This window comes from Mus pahari, chromosome 17, assembly GCF_900095145.1.
Source record: "Mus pahari chromosome 17, PAHARI_EIJ_v1.1, whole genome shotgun sequence".
NCBI classification, from domain to species: Eukaryota; Metazoa; Chordata; class Mammalia; order Rodentia; family Muridae; genus Mus; species Mus pahari.
The window spans coordinates 29,639,498-29,654,964 of NC_034606.1; the positions used below are offsets into that span (position 1 = coordinate 29,639,498).

At 46.7% G+C, this 15,467-nt stretch overlaps 1 protein-coding gene across 4 annotated transcripts in view; it reads right to left on the reverse strand.

Moving 5' to 3' along the window:
* The window catches only part of Fam49b (family with sequence similarity 49 member B), a 132,634-nt gene that overhangs the window by 69,663 nt on the left and 47,504 nt on the right, over positions 1 to 15,467 (reverse strand). Inside the window, exon 1 of one of the 4 annotated variants that reach the window (XM_021216917.2) lies at positions 2,582 to 2,850. The exons of 2 other annotated variants lie outside the window; for them this stretch is intronic. The gene's annotated coding sequence lies outside the window, so the exon portion shown is untranslated. Of the gene's footprint in view, positions 1 to 2,581; positions 2,851 to 15,467 lie in introns of those variants that run through there. One more of the 4 variants, XM_021216916.2, reaches the window with a different exon arrangement.

Sequence of the window (15,467 nt, forward strand, 5' to 3'; positions counted from 1 at the left end):
CTTTATGCTAACTCTTGGAAAACAAACTAAACCCAGGAGAAATGTTCTAAATTGACTACTGTTCATGAATACTGGCAAGATATATATATATATATCGACACCCATTTGAAATAAACAAATCCAGTCTATAGATTAGAACATAACACAAATGATGTCTATGCTTCTTTGTCTCCTAAAGATCTCAAAATAACTTAATAACCCAACACAGCAAATTCAAAATACTTAGTATTTTGAGATCAGCAGCTCAGAGCAAAAAATATCTTTCTCTAAAACTTTTGCCACATAGTTACAATAGTTCCAAAGTGCTGTTGCAGTCTAGGATGCCCAAAATATTAACAATTCATACACTATACACCAGGCAGAAACTGCTAAGCTGTGCTATAAAAGAATAACCAAAAATAATAGACTGAATAAAAACACCAACACAAGTGTTTTCAGATAATATAGTCTTTTGCTTTCCTGAAACAGGGAAAGAGAAAATTACTGGCTCTTAACAACTGAAGCATCAATACTTAGTAAGAGTGATAATCTAGGCTTTTCCCTAAGGAGACTAGGAGTAATATGAAAAACTCATCACTCTGTACTTCTCCATCAATTACTGTTTACTAAGTAAAGATAAATGGTTGCTTCAAATACAAGTCAAACAATCTTAAGCATGGCACAATTCCACACGCATTATTTTTAACCTATTTTCAGAAAGTTCAGAGAAATGAATTTTTAAACTCCATTAAATATCACCTATACCATGTAAGAAATCAACTGCCTTCACTCTGCTGGGACAACCAAAAGCAACCTATTAACCTAGCCCTCCTTGATTAAATGGCCTCTTTCTTGGTGAAGAAAAAAGCACACTCTGTTCAATTACATATAACATATTATTACATATAACAATTACATATAACATATTATTACATATAACACTACAGAACCACCAGCATTTTATAAAGCAAGGCTTTCCTCCAAGGCAGCCACAGCTCTGCTGATGTTATAAGGGATTTTCTAAGTCATACTGCAAAAATCACTCTGGGGAAAAAAAGGATGAGCAATCTCACTGCTGGGGCAGGGTGAGATGGCCCAAGCATGGCTACTTTTAGTTCAATCCCTGAATCCCATGGTGGAAGAAGAAAACAGAGAATCAACTCCAGAATCACACACAGACTCCTGCACTTTCACACACAAACACACAACATTAATTTTTTTTTTTAAAAGAGAAATCTGTAAAGTGGCTATGGGGGGGGCACCTCCAAACCCAAGAACAACAACAACAACAAAAACCTAGTTGCTCAGAAAGAAAAAAGTATTAGAAAATGCTACTGTGGCCATTATAGGGTGGTATGGCTGCCATGATATATGGCATGTGTGCTCTGAAATGAACTGGAGTTCACCATAACGGACCATGAAAGTCACAGTGCAGAAAGTGCTGTTAGTTCATTTTATAGATGCCGATTAGGCAGTTTCAGTTAAACTTTACAACAGACTATCAAATACACTCCAACTACGGTCATTCTCAGCACTAAGCTTCCCTTTCCATTACTAAACACAATTAAAGAATTAAAAGGATCTGTATGTTTTTTCTTGGGGTATACTAATCTAAAATTACATGCAATAAGATACCAGACACACGAGTGACAAGAGTTCCTTCGGCTACAGGAACATCAATATACCAAACTGTAAGACTCAAAGAACTCAAAATTGATTGGCACACATTTCTCATGCAGCAGGGTTCAAAGGTGTCAAACTTAATACACTTCAGGAGAAGAGAGAAAGTGTCAACGAATGAGAAAACTTTGCTTTATCCAGAACAGGCATTTGGTGGTTCGGCCAGGGTTCAGGCATTCCAGCAGTATTGATGACACGAGTGTCTATAAGTGTTGTCAGAGGCAAGAGAAAGTCTCACTAACAGTACAAACAGGTGATGCTGCAAAGCAGGCATGGAATCATAGAAAAGAACACTTTTTGACAAATTTTATGCTCAAGAGAAAAATTAATGTACCAAATACGAGGGAGTCGGAGTGGTCCAAAGAAGCCACGAGATTACACACACATCCCGATGGCCACTCTCACGAGACTCTGACAGATTTGGGTAATTACAGTAAAAAGCTCTGTGTGTGTGTGTGTGTGTGTGTGTGTGTTGGAAACACACTAAGACCACACCCTAGGATTGAGCATCTGGACTTTAAACGTGGGGAATTAAAAGTTGAAAGGTCTGGCCTCATAGGTGAAAGACGCAGCGATGGGAGCAAAGACACACAAACCCTCCATGGGCGCAGGGTGTCCCGGCAAAGCGTGGCATGGTCCGAGGAAAGGACGGGTGAGGGCCCCGGGAGAGCTGGCCCGGAAAGCAGGGGAGCCGGGGCGCAGCGGAGCACGGGGCCAGGAAGGCAGGCAAGGAAGCCGGGGAGCCGTGAAGCGCCGGGCACGGAGCTGCCGGCTCCCGCACGCGCCGCGGCCCGGGCGGAAGAGCGGACGCCGCGAATGAATGGGCGGAGGCCGGGCCCAGGCAGGGCCGGGAGCGCGCAGGGCGGCCGCGCGGCCCGCCGCGGCGCAAGGGGCGTGAGGAGACGACCGGCCGGTCACTCACCCGCCACGAGCTCGGGCGCTCGGCCGCGCTTCTCTCAGCCGCCGGCGGCTCGTCACGGCGCTAGGGGGAGCCCCGGGCCCGGAGCGGGGCGGCGGCGGCGGCCGGACCGGGAGCCCCTCCGCACCTGCCCCTCTGGCGGAGCCGCGAAGAGCCAGGCGACGGCGACGGCGGCGACGGCGGCTTGGAGTAGGGAGGGCAAGAGACCCGGATGTACAGGGTAACGGCGAAGGGGGGAGGGGGAGTGCCAGGAAGTGAGGGCGCCGCGGACCTGTCCGGCCGTGCGCATGCGCCGCTCGACCGCTGCGCAAGGTAAAGCCTCTACCGTCCTCCCCGCCCTCTTCTCCCACCCCTCGGGAAAGGGGCGGGGCGCGGCCGGAGACAGGTGGTCCGGCGCGCCCCACAGAAAGCTGGGGGGCGCGGCCACGCCGCACGAGGCCACGCCCTCCCTTAAAGGGGCAGCACCTTCGCGGGAGGCGGCATCCGGGAGGTTGCGAGGGTCTTACTGCGGCGGTGAACAAGTACAGATTAATAAGCTCAAAAAGAGACCGAGGCTCTGAGCTAAACCCAGGGGGACGCCGCATTCCAGCACCCGGCACCTGGAGAGGCCTGGCTCCTGGCAGCAAGCCTTTCCCCTCGGGCCTGGTACAGAGCCTCTTGCGCGCGCTTCCAGAGGCAGCTCTGGCGCTAGGCAGGCTCCCCAGGGCCTAGGGAGAAGCACCGTTATCGCCTGCGATGCTATCGCAGAGACGCCCTTGGGAGGTGTTAAACGATCAGTCTGGGAACAGAAATGAGACTCCACTTGATAACGCGGCTTACCACACGCAGTCTTTTAGATAAATCAGACCCTTGTTCTGGGGTCGTCGACTCGGCAGAAACGTCGAGTGGGCTGCAATTCTGATGTGATGTAGAGCTACACCACTTAATTACTTTTCTAATCCTACTGTCACTCTTGGAAAATAAACGCTCCCTTCCCTTCTGTACACACACAAAAACGGTCTCATCTACTAGCTCATTCGAACCCTGCTGTAAAACTCGGAGTACTAGCACGGAACTATAAACGTTTAGCACAGTTACCTCTCCTGTAACTGTATTTAGTTTTCTTAGCACAGCACTAAGATGGAAGTAAAAGGTTTTGAGCATTTTGGGGTTAAGACCCCAACTGAAAATCCCATGAAGTATGGACTTTCTTTTTTCTCCTTAGGAGGATGAATATGTATACACAAATCTGCATATGATTTTCCGACTCATGAACTTAGGGGCAGTTCGAACCCTAATCACAAGCATCCATCATTTAAGAACCGCTGGCCTTGATAAATGTAGCCAGTTAACTCAATCTGGTGTCTTCTACTGTAGTAAGCCTGTCTGCTTCTTCAATTTCATGAAGACAATATGGTATGCAATCCAGTCAGGAGAGCCTAGGGGTGGGGTGGCGTACATTAAGGGCAAGAATCCTACATCTCAGATCTTTATACTTCAGGAGGCTATGGATTCAACACTACATCGGGTTTTCATCATTTTTTATTAAACTATCCTCACCATCCAATAAGGCTTGCTCCATTTACCTGACACACACCAGTATTCATTGGCCCATGAATGTAACACCACGTATCTGACTGGTCCCTCTAAGCAACCACACAACCACTGCAGAAATCTCTCCTATGAACATCCAGTTTAGCTGGAACACCTCCAGCCATCCGGAGAGCATCACAGCGACTGTCAGCTTCTTGTCTGAGGAACCTCAGATTTCACACCGCAGTCTTCGCCCACTGGCCTTAATGCTATCTGTGTGACTCAGAAGTGGACTCTGGCCTGAGGTGCTTATACTCCGACAAGAGTTGGCTGGTGACTAAGAACAACGGGACAGGTCCTGCTGAGAGCCCAGAAGGCTCCTTTCTGAGCAGCTTCCCCCTCATTGGCCCAGGACCCATTTTCTGGCTATAGCGAGAAACACAAGCAAGCTCCACCATGGCCCATCTGCAGAAAACCGGCTCAGGAAACAAGCCCCCTACAAGGAAGGCTAGATTTCTTCTGCCACAGTTCTTTCTCCCTCCTTCCTGACCACGATCACATTTCATTCAGCTGAGGCCAAAGGTTTAGAAGTTTTAGATTACAAAAGCAAGCAGAAGGACACTGAGGAGACGTTGGCGGAAAGAAGACCAGCCAGTCAGAGAGGCTGCAGTCACAGCAGCTCCCTCAGACCTCTGGAGTCCTCACACTACTTACACGGTGCCAAGCACTGTACGCAGCCTTTGACTTGCATTTCCTCCTTTGCTTTTCATAGACACCCCATCTGGTACTGTTTTCATGTCCGCTTTGTAAATGAGGAATGCGGGGTTCAGCATGTGACAGTTCCAGGATTCGAACGCAATCTGTCAGCTCCGAGATCTGTCTGATTCTCCACATATATATACTACACTCTGTCTACTTCTCAAATTTCAAAGCGCGACGATGATGACAGAGCTAGAGGGATGCTCGACAGTTAGGAACACTTAACTGTTCTTACAGAGGATATGTGTGTGTGCGTGTGCATGTGTGCGAAGTGTGTGTATGCATGCATGCGTGTGTGTGCTTGTTTGTGTGTGCATGTGCATATGTGTGTGCACGTTTGTGTGCGTGCCTATGTGCATGTGTGAGTGCGTGTGCATGTGTTCATGTGTGTGCGTGCGGGCATGTGTGTGTGTGTGTGTGTATGTGTGTGTATGTGAGGAATCTGATGCTCTCAGGCCTTTCAGGTACCTGTATCCACATGCTTACACATATGTGTATGTACACACACACACACACACACACACACAAATGAAAATGAATAAATCTTTATAACGTTAAGATAAACTGTTGTGTTCAATCAACGTTTTGTACTATCCCCTCTACTATATCCCAGGATTCATGGGAGGGTCTGAGGTAGAGAACACATGGTCCATGGTCCCTCTTTGAGGTCTCTGGAGGTTTCTATAAAAGAGCAAGAACTTGGAAATTGTAACGGGGAAAATGTTGTAATGTATGTTGTAAGAAGGAGCCATCTCTGCTTAGAATAGCTCTGAAGGTTTTGCCAAAGCTGGGACCTTTAGAGTTGGTCCTGAGGAATTGAGGCAAGAAAAGGGGGCAGCAAGGGAACAAGAGAAGTCTGTGAGACATCTAGAATTGGAGAGAAGGACAATAAGAAGCCAAAGCCACAGCAAATCTTAACACAGTGACACGAAAAGATACTTGTAACCAAGGGAAAAACAGAATCTGATATATTTCCTATCAAGACCACTTGGTACATGATGTCCAAATGGGCCCACTGTGGGAGACAATAGAGGCTAGGAGGCCAGCAGAGAGACTCTGGAGGGGTCCAAGTTGACAACAAACTGGAGCTGGGGGGTGGCTGAGTTGTAGAACACTTGGCTGGTATGTTCAAGGTCCTATAGATAGCGCTCCCGAGCCAAGCAAAGAATAAATGTTAAAATTTTTTATGTATTATGTATTTCCCTGGGTTTATGACTGATTGAAACTGGGGTTTTAGGGACAGCAACCAAAGGGTTCTTAGCTGAGGACACTACTTGGATGGCGTCTCCACCGGACCCCAGTTACCTTTACCCGGTGCTCATGCCTCTTCTCTAACCTTCACCCGCGCAGGCACACACGGCTTTAACTGCTATCTTGAGATGAGCATTAACTATTCCCCAAGCCTTTCTCCTTTCCCCACAGATGCACTTAGATTTAACAGCTACAGAGTATTTCATCACACCGCGATAGCTCAGTTCCCTCCACTGCTATGTGTCCATATCCAATATGCCAGCTGACCCTAGACCTGCTCACAATGGGGATTTTTTTTTTTTTTCAATGGTGGAGTGAAACCAGAAGAAAGAGCCTTTAGGTAAAGGGTTTTGGAAAAGTGTGGCCTCAGGGCCAGCAGACTACAACACTCCCTAGGGAGAAGAGGTTTGTGCAACTGAATTATATGTAGACGCTGCACAACTCTAATGGGGAAAAAACCCTTCCTGATGTCTAATTCCCTACCGAAGCTGCTGTTAATGTCCTCATCCCTTAAAGTCTTTCTTTCATTCATCCATTCGCCCCACATGCATTCTTGGGGGGCACAGGGTAGTAACAGAGTCAAAGCCACTTCAAAACTCTGGAGTGTACAGCCTGGTCAGGCTCTGTGCCTGCTCTCGGACCTACACTCATTCAACCTCTTGCAGTGTCAGTTTCTCCAACACTGTCTAACTGTCTCCCTTCCTCCCTGACAACTTCCTGATTCCTGCCTCTGCACCCTGCATTTCCAGGCAAGCCCCACAGGACAAGGAAGCACATACCAGAGTGCAGAGCCCAAGCACACCATTCATTCACTCGGGATCTCCAACCTCCCATTTCCTACCTGGTCAACGGGGATAAGAATCCACTGTACAGGAAGGCACTTTCTGACCCCAAAAGAGCTGTCCTTATTAACTGTTGCTGCTGGGGCAGCCATCTCGGCTTTTGTCGTTCCACTTTTTGAGGATGAGTTGTGACCATATAAATTCCCTGGATAATTATGTAACTGCTGGGTCCAAGAATCTAAACACGTTTATGGTTTCTAAGCTACATCACCCGGTTGCCTTACAACCCACCTGACGTGCACACTCAGGAGGAGAGCAGCTTTGCTCGCCTCCCCACCTCTCTGACAGTCAGGGACTGGGCTGGTTGTCCCACACGGTACTCTTGTGTAGCACTGGCTAACAGCAGAGCCAAAGCCACCTCACCATTCTGCATGCAGCCAGGTCAGATTCAAAACCTGCTCTGTAATTTCTCCCTTCCTCTTCCCGGGATAAGCAAAACAGGGAATCTTCCAGACCAGAGGCTCCTCCCAACCATCTCCTCCATAGCCAGGGCTTCCAAGCGAAGACTCCACAGTCCCCCAGTGAACAAGGAGCATATTTGATGAGAGCAGACAGTGGGGCTTGGGATACGGCCGGAAGCTCATTTCACACTGGCAGAAGACGTCAGAACTGCCATTTCAAAAGAACCAAAGACGAAGCCACCCTATCACACCCAAGTCCTTCCTGCTATTTAACAAAACCTTATCCAGCCCCCTGAAGTCCTCGTGACCAAGGTCCCCTTAAGTTAAAGGTCTGTATGTGAGTCCCAGTCGCATTTCCAAGTGGAACACATTCATCACAGAGGAGGTGTTGAAGGCTCTTGTTCCAGCCCTCTTTGTGAACTACATCAAGGAAAAAGGACCCCACTGTCCTGCACCGCACATCCACTTTCTCTTCCCATGACTGTGTCTCAGCTCTCGGCTGCAAAGATTCCCGCCAGACACCTTGCTAAAGGTGAAACCCTACTTACTCTCTATCAGTCACCTTCTAAGCACTTAACTTCCATAAACTGTCATTTGTAATGCTTCTTAGCTTAAAAAGAAGAGGAGGAAGAGAAGGAGAGGGAGGAAGAACAAGAAGACGAAGAAGAAATGGGCTCTGCCACACTAGCTACCATGAGCACCGCACTCCATGTTACAATTCCCAATTGCTAGAAGACTCTCCACACATAAAAGGCCAGGCAGTAACTGAGATGCTGTGGACCTCTATGCCATATTTTTTTTTCCACTCTGTGAGTAATATGTTGACTGAAGCAAAAATGTGAAAATACATATGAGCACAAAGAAAAATATATAAATACTCATGATCCAACCACCCACAAAATATGGATACCCTTCCAAATGTTATTATGTATCTATATTAAGATAGTGTATTTTTGTAAGAATGGCTCATATCTGAATACTAATCTGCTGTGTTCTACCTCACAGCATATCTTAGCTCCCCCTGCTCAATGAACATACTAGAGTTACATCACTGTTAGAGGCTATATGATAATAGTTCACCATATAGACACAGCATGAAATAAGTAACCAGTTGAGTCTGAGGCAAGGTAACAGAGGGCTTTCTTCAACGTGAAGGAAAGCAAAAGGCCTTATCACTGCACCCACCTCCTGACGGGCTTCCACTCTCTCCTCGGGTTTGTATCGCTTCCGAGTTGTATTGCCACACAGCTGTACCTACTCCCTCCCGCCCATTCACCACCTGGAGTTATTAGCAGCCCCACCACCCAAAGCAGAAAACTGTGTATTACTGGGAAAGCTGAAATTGGAGGGGACGACAGCTTAAGGGTTCAGCATGGGGATCTGCAGCTGAGACTGGCGACAGGAACAGCAAGCATGTTTTTTGTGCCAAGATTTGAATTGGAAAAAGAAAGAAAGATCTTCTGTACACACTGTCCTTTCCCCCCTCTAAGCCTATCTTGAAGCAAAGCTTTCCCCATGGGGGTGGGCTGGCACGGAGCTGCCGATACCGCACACAGTGTGAGGTCCAAAGCCCACTGCTCTGACTGCAGACTTGGTGGCTGCCGGAACATTCATGACACATGGTCGCTCAGGATGCGCGGCCCTTTGCTGCAAACACGTCTTTCAACCCAGGGTGCAATCCCACTGCACAAAGGACCGCTCACTGGGCCTTTTAGGCCAGACGATCACCTGCCCTCCATAAGCTAGGACACAGGCTTGGGGTGGTGTCACCTTTAGGAAGGGACGAGATGACATAAGATCTCGGACAGCAGCAGAGCAATGGGAAAGGAAGGTGTCTGGATGGGCCATTCATTTCCGAGCCTCACTCCACTGTCACCACATCCCTAATCTCTAATGTCCCTTCCACCCACCTCCACAGCACACCCTCAGCGTGACGAGCTCTGGGCTGGTGGGATGGCTTGAAGGGAAAGAATAACATGCTTGACCACCCGAGTTCAATTCCTGGGACTCACAAGGCGGAGAGAGGGAACCGACTTCTCGTACCATAAGTTGTCTTCTGACCTCCACACATGCTATGTAGTACTTATGTTACACGCACATGCACGCACACATGTGTGCACACACAATGTAAAAAAAAAAATTTAAACATAGCTTTCCCTGTAAACCAATAAAATCCTTTGCTGTACACAAAGCCACCCATTTATCAATGATATTTTAAAACATTTTTAAATGCATTTTACAGAAATCTCATGCTTACACGCAGACACACAAAAGAAAAGAGTGACAGGACCACTGCTGCCCAATCCTGCTGCTGTCCACAGAACAACTGATGCCCATTTGGCACTCAGGCCTTCCAGCTCCATCATACTTCTGCTTGGCTTTAGATGAAGAAACTCAAGAACAAAGAGTTCATCTATTTGCAGGAAGGTCCACCTTCCTCACTTTTGCCTTTTCTTCCACCCAGAATCAGCAAAAATCCCTCACTGTCCAGGCTCCATTTCTAACCTCACCTTCACCCTAATAATTGCTCTCGTGATGATTGGGCAAAATGGGAACAAATGGGAATGTCAATATCTGAACTGTCTTTGGTCTTTGCGAGAAGAAGAGCAGTTACACACAGCTAAAGCCCAACAGAGCTTGAATGTCTGCGACAGTGTTTCCTTCCTCTGGGGAGGGATGATCCCCGCTGCAAGTGGGTGGTACTAGCTCATGGGCTGGGGTCTCATTCTGAATAAAAAGGACACGCTACAAGTTGAGCAGCATCGTTCACCTCTGCCCCCTGACTGCGATGTATTATGTCTAGCTATCTCGGGCTCCGGCTGCCATCAGATCCTCACCACAGTTGGACTGTGTCTTCAGCCTGTGATCCAGGACAAACCCTCCCTTCTCAGCCAGGTATTTTGTCAAAGGCAAAAAGTAACTAAAACTGATGGTTCCTGACATTCCCATGTTCGTGTTCAGACTTGGAAGGCTGTCGACACAGGCTCCGAGTCAGCCAGGCCTGAATGTTTTGCTCACCTGAAAAGAGAGGGACATGCAGACACTTGCTGCCAGAGACACAGCACAGTACCTGGCAAATGGAAGAACTCAGTCAATAATGGCCTTTCCTTTTGGTTTCATTATTTGTGGACGTACTATTTTCACTCGGGTGGTGCTGGTATAAAGTGCTCATTGCAGTATGATTTACAGAAATAAAAATAATCTTCTGGGGGAAGTGGCACAATAGGGTTCTAAGAGAAACTTTAGAACGAACGGAAACTATCTTAACTACCGGGTCTTGAGCAAGGCCCCTTTCCCTTGAATCTGCTCGCTCATCTCTGAGTAAAGAGTTTGTCCTCCGTGACTCACGCATTCTCTGTACATTCATAGTCCGGACACTCCAAATACACGACAGTGTGCCAACAGCAAAGATCATATATGGTTAGTAAGTACACAGTAGCATGAGAAGGTACTTGGTGATTCATCTTCAGACATACTGTTTTCTCCCTATGTTTATAACTCCTGAGAAAACACACAGAAGATCTTCTGTCTCTCTCCAAGAACTAGACCTAGATGTATAACACCTGCTTTGTTCTGGTTTGTCCCCTAAAACAATGCCTGACACACAGTAGGAGTTCATTTGCTGATTTAAAATTTCTGAGTGTTGGGGCTGAAGAGACAGCTCAGTGGTTAAGGGCAACTCACCGCTCTTGTAGAGCACCCCAGCGAAGTTCTTGTCACCCACATAGAAGATTTCAACTGTTCATATCTTCAGTGACGCCTCCTTCTGACCTCTACAGCACATATGTCGTACATGTACATACATGCAGGCAAAACATTCACACGCATAAAGTATCTTTTGTTTAATCTTTCAATTTTTAAAAAAGCTTTATGGTTTTTGGGAGGTGGGAAAGTAGCTTCCTTACTAAAGTACTTGCCTAGCATTTAGGTAGGAAGCGTTGGTTTCAATCCCGAATACCACATAAACTGGGCAGGGTGATGCATGCGAGTCTAATCCTAGCACTTAGGAGGCAGAGACAGGAGTATCAGAAGTTCAAGGTCATCCCAGCTATTATAAACCAAGTTCAAGGCCAACCTCAATTATCTGAGACCTTAACTCAAAACAAAACCAAGACATATGGCTAGTAAGTGGAAAGAATAAAGTGCAAAATCATGTATCTCATAGGATGCAATTTGTGTACACAGTATCTATCCTGATCTGTGGGGAAATTGTGGTAGGAAAGACCAGAGAGGTTAAAATTCTGCGATAACAGGGTGGTTGTAGGGATGAATCCTTTAATGTCTTGAAAGGCCTATTGTTCAAAGGATGACAACTGGGATGGGAAGGCTGTAGGCAGGCAAACACAGACAGGGCCAAGGGATACGGAAAGACCTGGAAGGAAGCGCACAGCACTGAAGAGAGCCAGCAGCACAGAGAAGACTTGGGGCTGGTAATCTATTAATGGAGACAGGATCACAGGGGAGAAAGAAAAGTAGGTAATATGACATCAATGAAGAAAAGCTAATTTACCTGAAAGTTTTAATCACAAGTTAGTATCTATTAAACCACTCCCAGGTGCACACCATTTCCCCCCATTAACTGCCTCGGTCAACTGAAGCTTCAGTGGCTCTATGCACAAACATGTACTTGGGGCTGTCACATGCTACTGTTCCCTACGTCCCTACCTGCTTTGTGACCTACGGCCACAGTTGCAATTGATTAGAGTCGCACAGTCAGAAGCTCATGGATGAGCGGCAGATTATTTCTTTAAACATGTAGCCAACACATTCCAGCCTGTGCCACACACTGCTAGGGGGCCACCCAGAGTTGCATGACGACCCCTTCCCTTCCAGGGATGAAAGATACACTATCTTACTTCCCGTACAGGGCCTTGCAACTGACAAATGATAAAGATAAGAAACACCCTGTAAACTTCAAAAGTGGGGATTGTTGCCTCAGCTTCAAGAAGTCAGGGGACGAAGGAGATGTCCCAAGAAGGCCGTGTCCTAAGACTCCTTAAGTCAGTGCCATGCTGTTTGTCAACTGAACTCGATGCTCCCTCAGGTGGCCCCTGGCACTTGGGACCACATGCTGCTGCCTTTAGCACCTCCAGCCCCCAGCTGCATGTCTGGGTTCTTTGTCATGTCCAGGAATTCACCACACTGAGCAAACCAGGTCAGATCCCTTCCTGTGCGTATTCTCGAAAGCCTGGGTGCTTGTTGATAGCCTTCAGCTATTGTGATGGTATGACAGTTTCTCAAACACTAGGAGCTTCCTGTAGGCAAAGGCCATTCCATCTTGCTAACCCAGTACTCCGGAGCCAGCACTGACTCTGGTAGAGTCCCTGATACAAAGTATGTACCTGGCATACAGCTGCAGCCAGCTAGTCAGGGGCATATGTGGCCATCAGTGCTGACTTACTCCAGTCTGGGGGGCTAATGTCACTCCAGCCCTACAACCAAGAGCTCATTGAGGCACCACGGAGGAATGAGTTGAACAGCACTCAAAAGTAGCCTAAATGATTAAGTCACTAGCTATAGACACTAATATGTGAAATTCATAACTTTAAACAACATAACAGAATAACTCATACATGAGCTAAAAGTGTGAATGAACTTAAGTTTCTCACAGTTACTATTTCAAGTTAAAGATATTGAAGGGGGATATCAATATAGTCTATGTCACAAAGAAGCTCAACTGGTTTAACCAGGTCCCTCTCTAAATCCCTGGTACAGGTTTCATGTTAAAGCACAGACACCAAAAGACTGCATGCATTTCTCAGCTCCAAAGGAGGAGAAAAATACCTTTAACCTAAGCCCTAGGCTTAACATTTTCATGTAACAGGTCACTTGTTTTGTGTGTGCCCATGTCTTAGTTTCCTTTCCTATTGCTGTGATAAAATGCGCTGACAAAACAAACTTATGGGTAACAGGTTTACTTCAGCTCGCAGTTCCAGGTTACCCTTCATCAAGCAGGGAAGTCAAAGCAGCAGGAACTTGAGAGAAATGGTCATATTACATCCACAGGAAAGAGCAGAACAATAAGTCAATGCATACATGCCTGTGCTAAGCTTGCCTTTTCCACTCTAACAAAATTCAGGATCTTCTGCCTAGGGAGTGGAGGACCCTGCCTAGGGAATGGTGCCGCTCACAGTGGATGGGTTTTCCCTCCTTAGTTAATCAAGTCAATATAATCATCTATATACATGCCCACAAGCCAACTTGACTTAAATGATCTAGACAATGCTTCACTGAGGCTCTTTTCCCAGGTGATTTTAGAAAGAATCAAGCAGACAAAACTAACCACAGCAGCCTACTGGGTTTCCACTGAACTCCCCAATTTTTGAAGGCAAGAACTTTGAAAGTCATCTTCAATATTTTACATTTTTAAAAAGAGGGCCCAAGGTGTCAAGAAACTTGTCTACTAGTTACAAGGAGCGCAATCCAAACCACCTACCCCACCAGACCTGGGATCTAGGCCATGTAGCTCACAGATGCTCATGTCTACAGTGCCAGAGAACAACGGAGTTAATGGTCATAGCTCAGTCTGACTCCCTGAGGCATGAACAAGAGTCCTGTTTGTGTGTGTATTTGTGTGTGTATTTGTGTGTGTGTGTGTGTTTATGTATGTGTTTAATAATTACTAATAAGCAATGCACAACCCTTGGTTTGGTATCTGGTATGATTTCTCAGGACAAATGGGGGGAACATGTCCATGAAATCATCTTTATCTAGTCCTTCATCACACAAATGTCTTCCAACACTGAAATAAAAAAAAAAAAAAAAAAAAAAAAAAAAGTTAGGAGATATGTTTGTTGCTTGATGAAAACCACAAGGAGAAACACCCACTTGATGGACTTTTCCAGTCTCCACGGTGGTGGGGAATGCTGCCATTCCTGACGTCGTTCTGAGCTAGACAGAGCTCCTGTCAATGCCATTTCCTGGTGCTGAGCTTTTGCCCAGTTCTCCCGTTCTCCCAGGACCACCTTCCCTAGCGCTCTCCCACCGCTCCGCTCCGCAGACCGTCACCGCTCCTGTCAGAACCCTATGCACGCAGGATAAACACGGCTCCTTTTTTCACTTGATGGAAACCCACAGACCAACTTATGCCTCTCCATCCTTCTGGGAGGCATCAAACACACTAGCGACGGTATGAGGTTTACAGAGCACCAAGACATACACCGAGAAAAGTGCTGCAAAAACACAGGACAGGGCTTTATTAATTGATTTAATCTGGTTTCTTGAGACATACACAGTGGTTTTCACGGACAAATCAACCAGACTAAGATTAATAGCCTGGTTTACTGTGTTCTTCTCCCCTCCCAAGCCACAAGTCAAAATAAACTCACCCTCAATGCACAACTTTGCAAAAATATGGTCTTGAATATTGACTCCTCAATCCACTGTGGTTATTAAAAGGATGGCTATATCCACCAGGATGTGGACAGGTTATGCTGTGGTAACAACAGAAACCTCAATCTCAGACTTGAGATGACCACAGTGGTCTCTCAGGGGCGAATGAGACAAGTACGGCAGCCTCCTCTGTGGCTTCTACCTGCCAATCAGTCAACTCCCCAGACATCAGTCAGAAGCTATGGCCCCTCCTTTCTTCTCCAGCCTCCCACAGAGGACACAGGGAGGACTAGTGGGAACATCTGTAAAAATTCAGCAGATGGCCTGGCCTACAGATGTCAGCCAGTAAATGGCCATTACCATCATCACTGTGACAATCCCTGCTCCATAGAGAATAATCCCCAGACCATAGTCATGGTATAGTCATCTATACCGGCACTGTTGCAGAACCTGTCTGTAACTGGAATCGGCCAAAGAGCTTAAACATTACTGACTTTGGCTAGGGAGATGGCTCAGTCAGTAAAGTGTTTCCTATACAAGCCTGAGTACCAGAGTTCAATTCTCGGTACCAACATTAAAAAGAAATCTGGCGTGGTGTGTGTGCTTGTAATCTCTGCAACGAAGAGAGAGACAGATCTCTATGGCTCAACCTGCCAGCCTAGCTTAATTGGGAAGTTCTAAGCCAGGGAAGAGACCCTGCCTTAAAAATCAAGGAGGACAATATCTGAAGAGGGATAACACCCCAAGGCTGATCTCCACAGGTACACACACACACACACACACACACACACA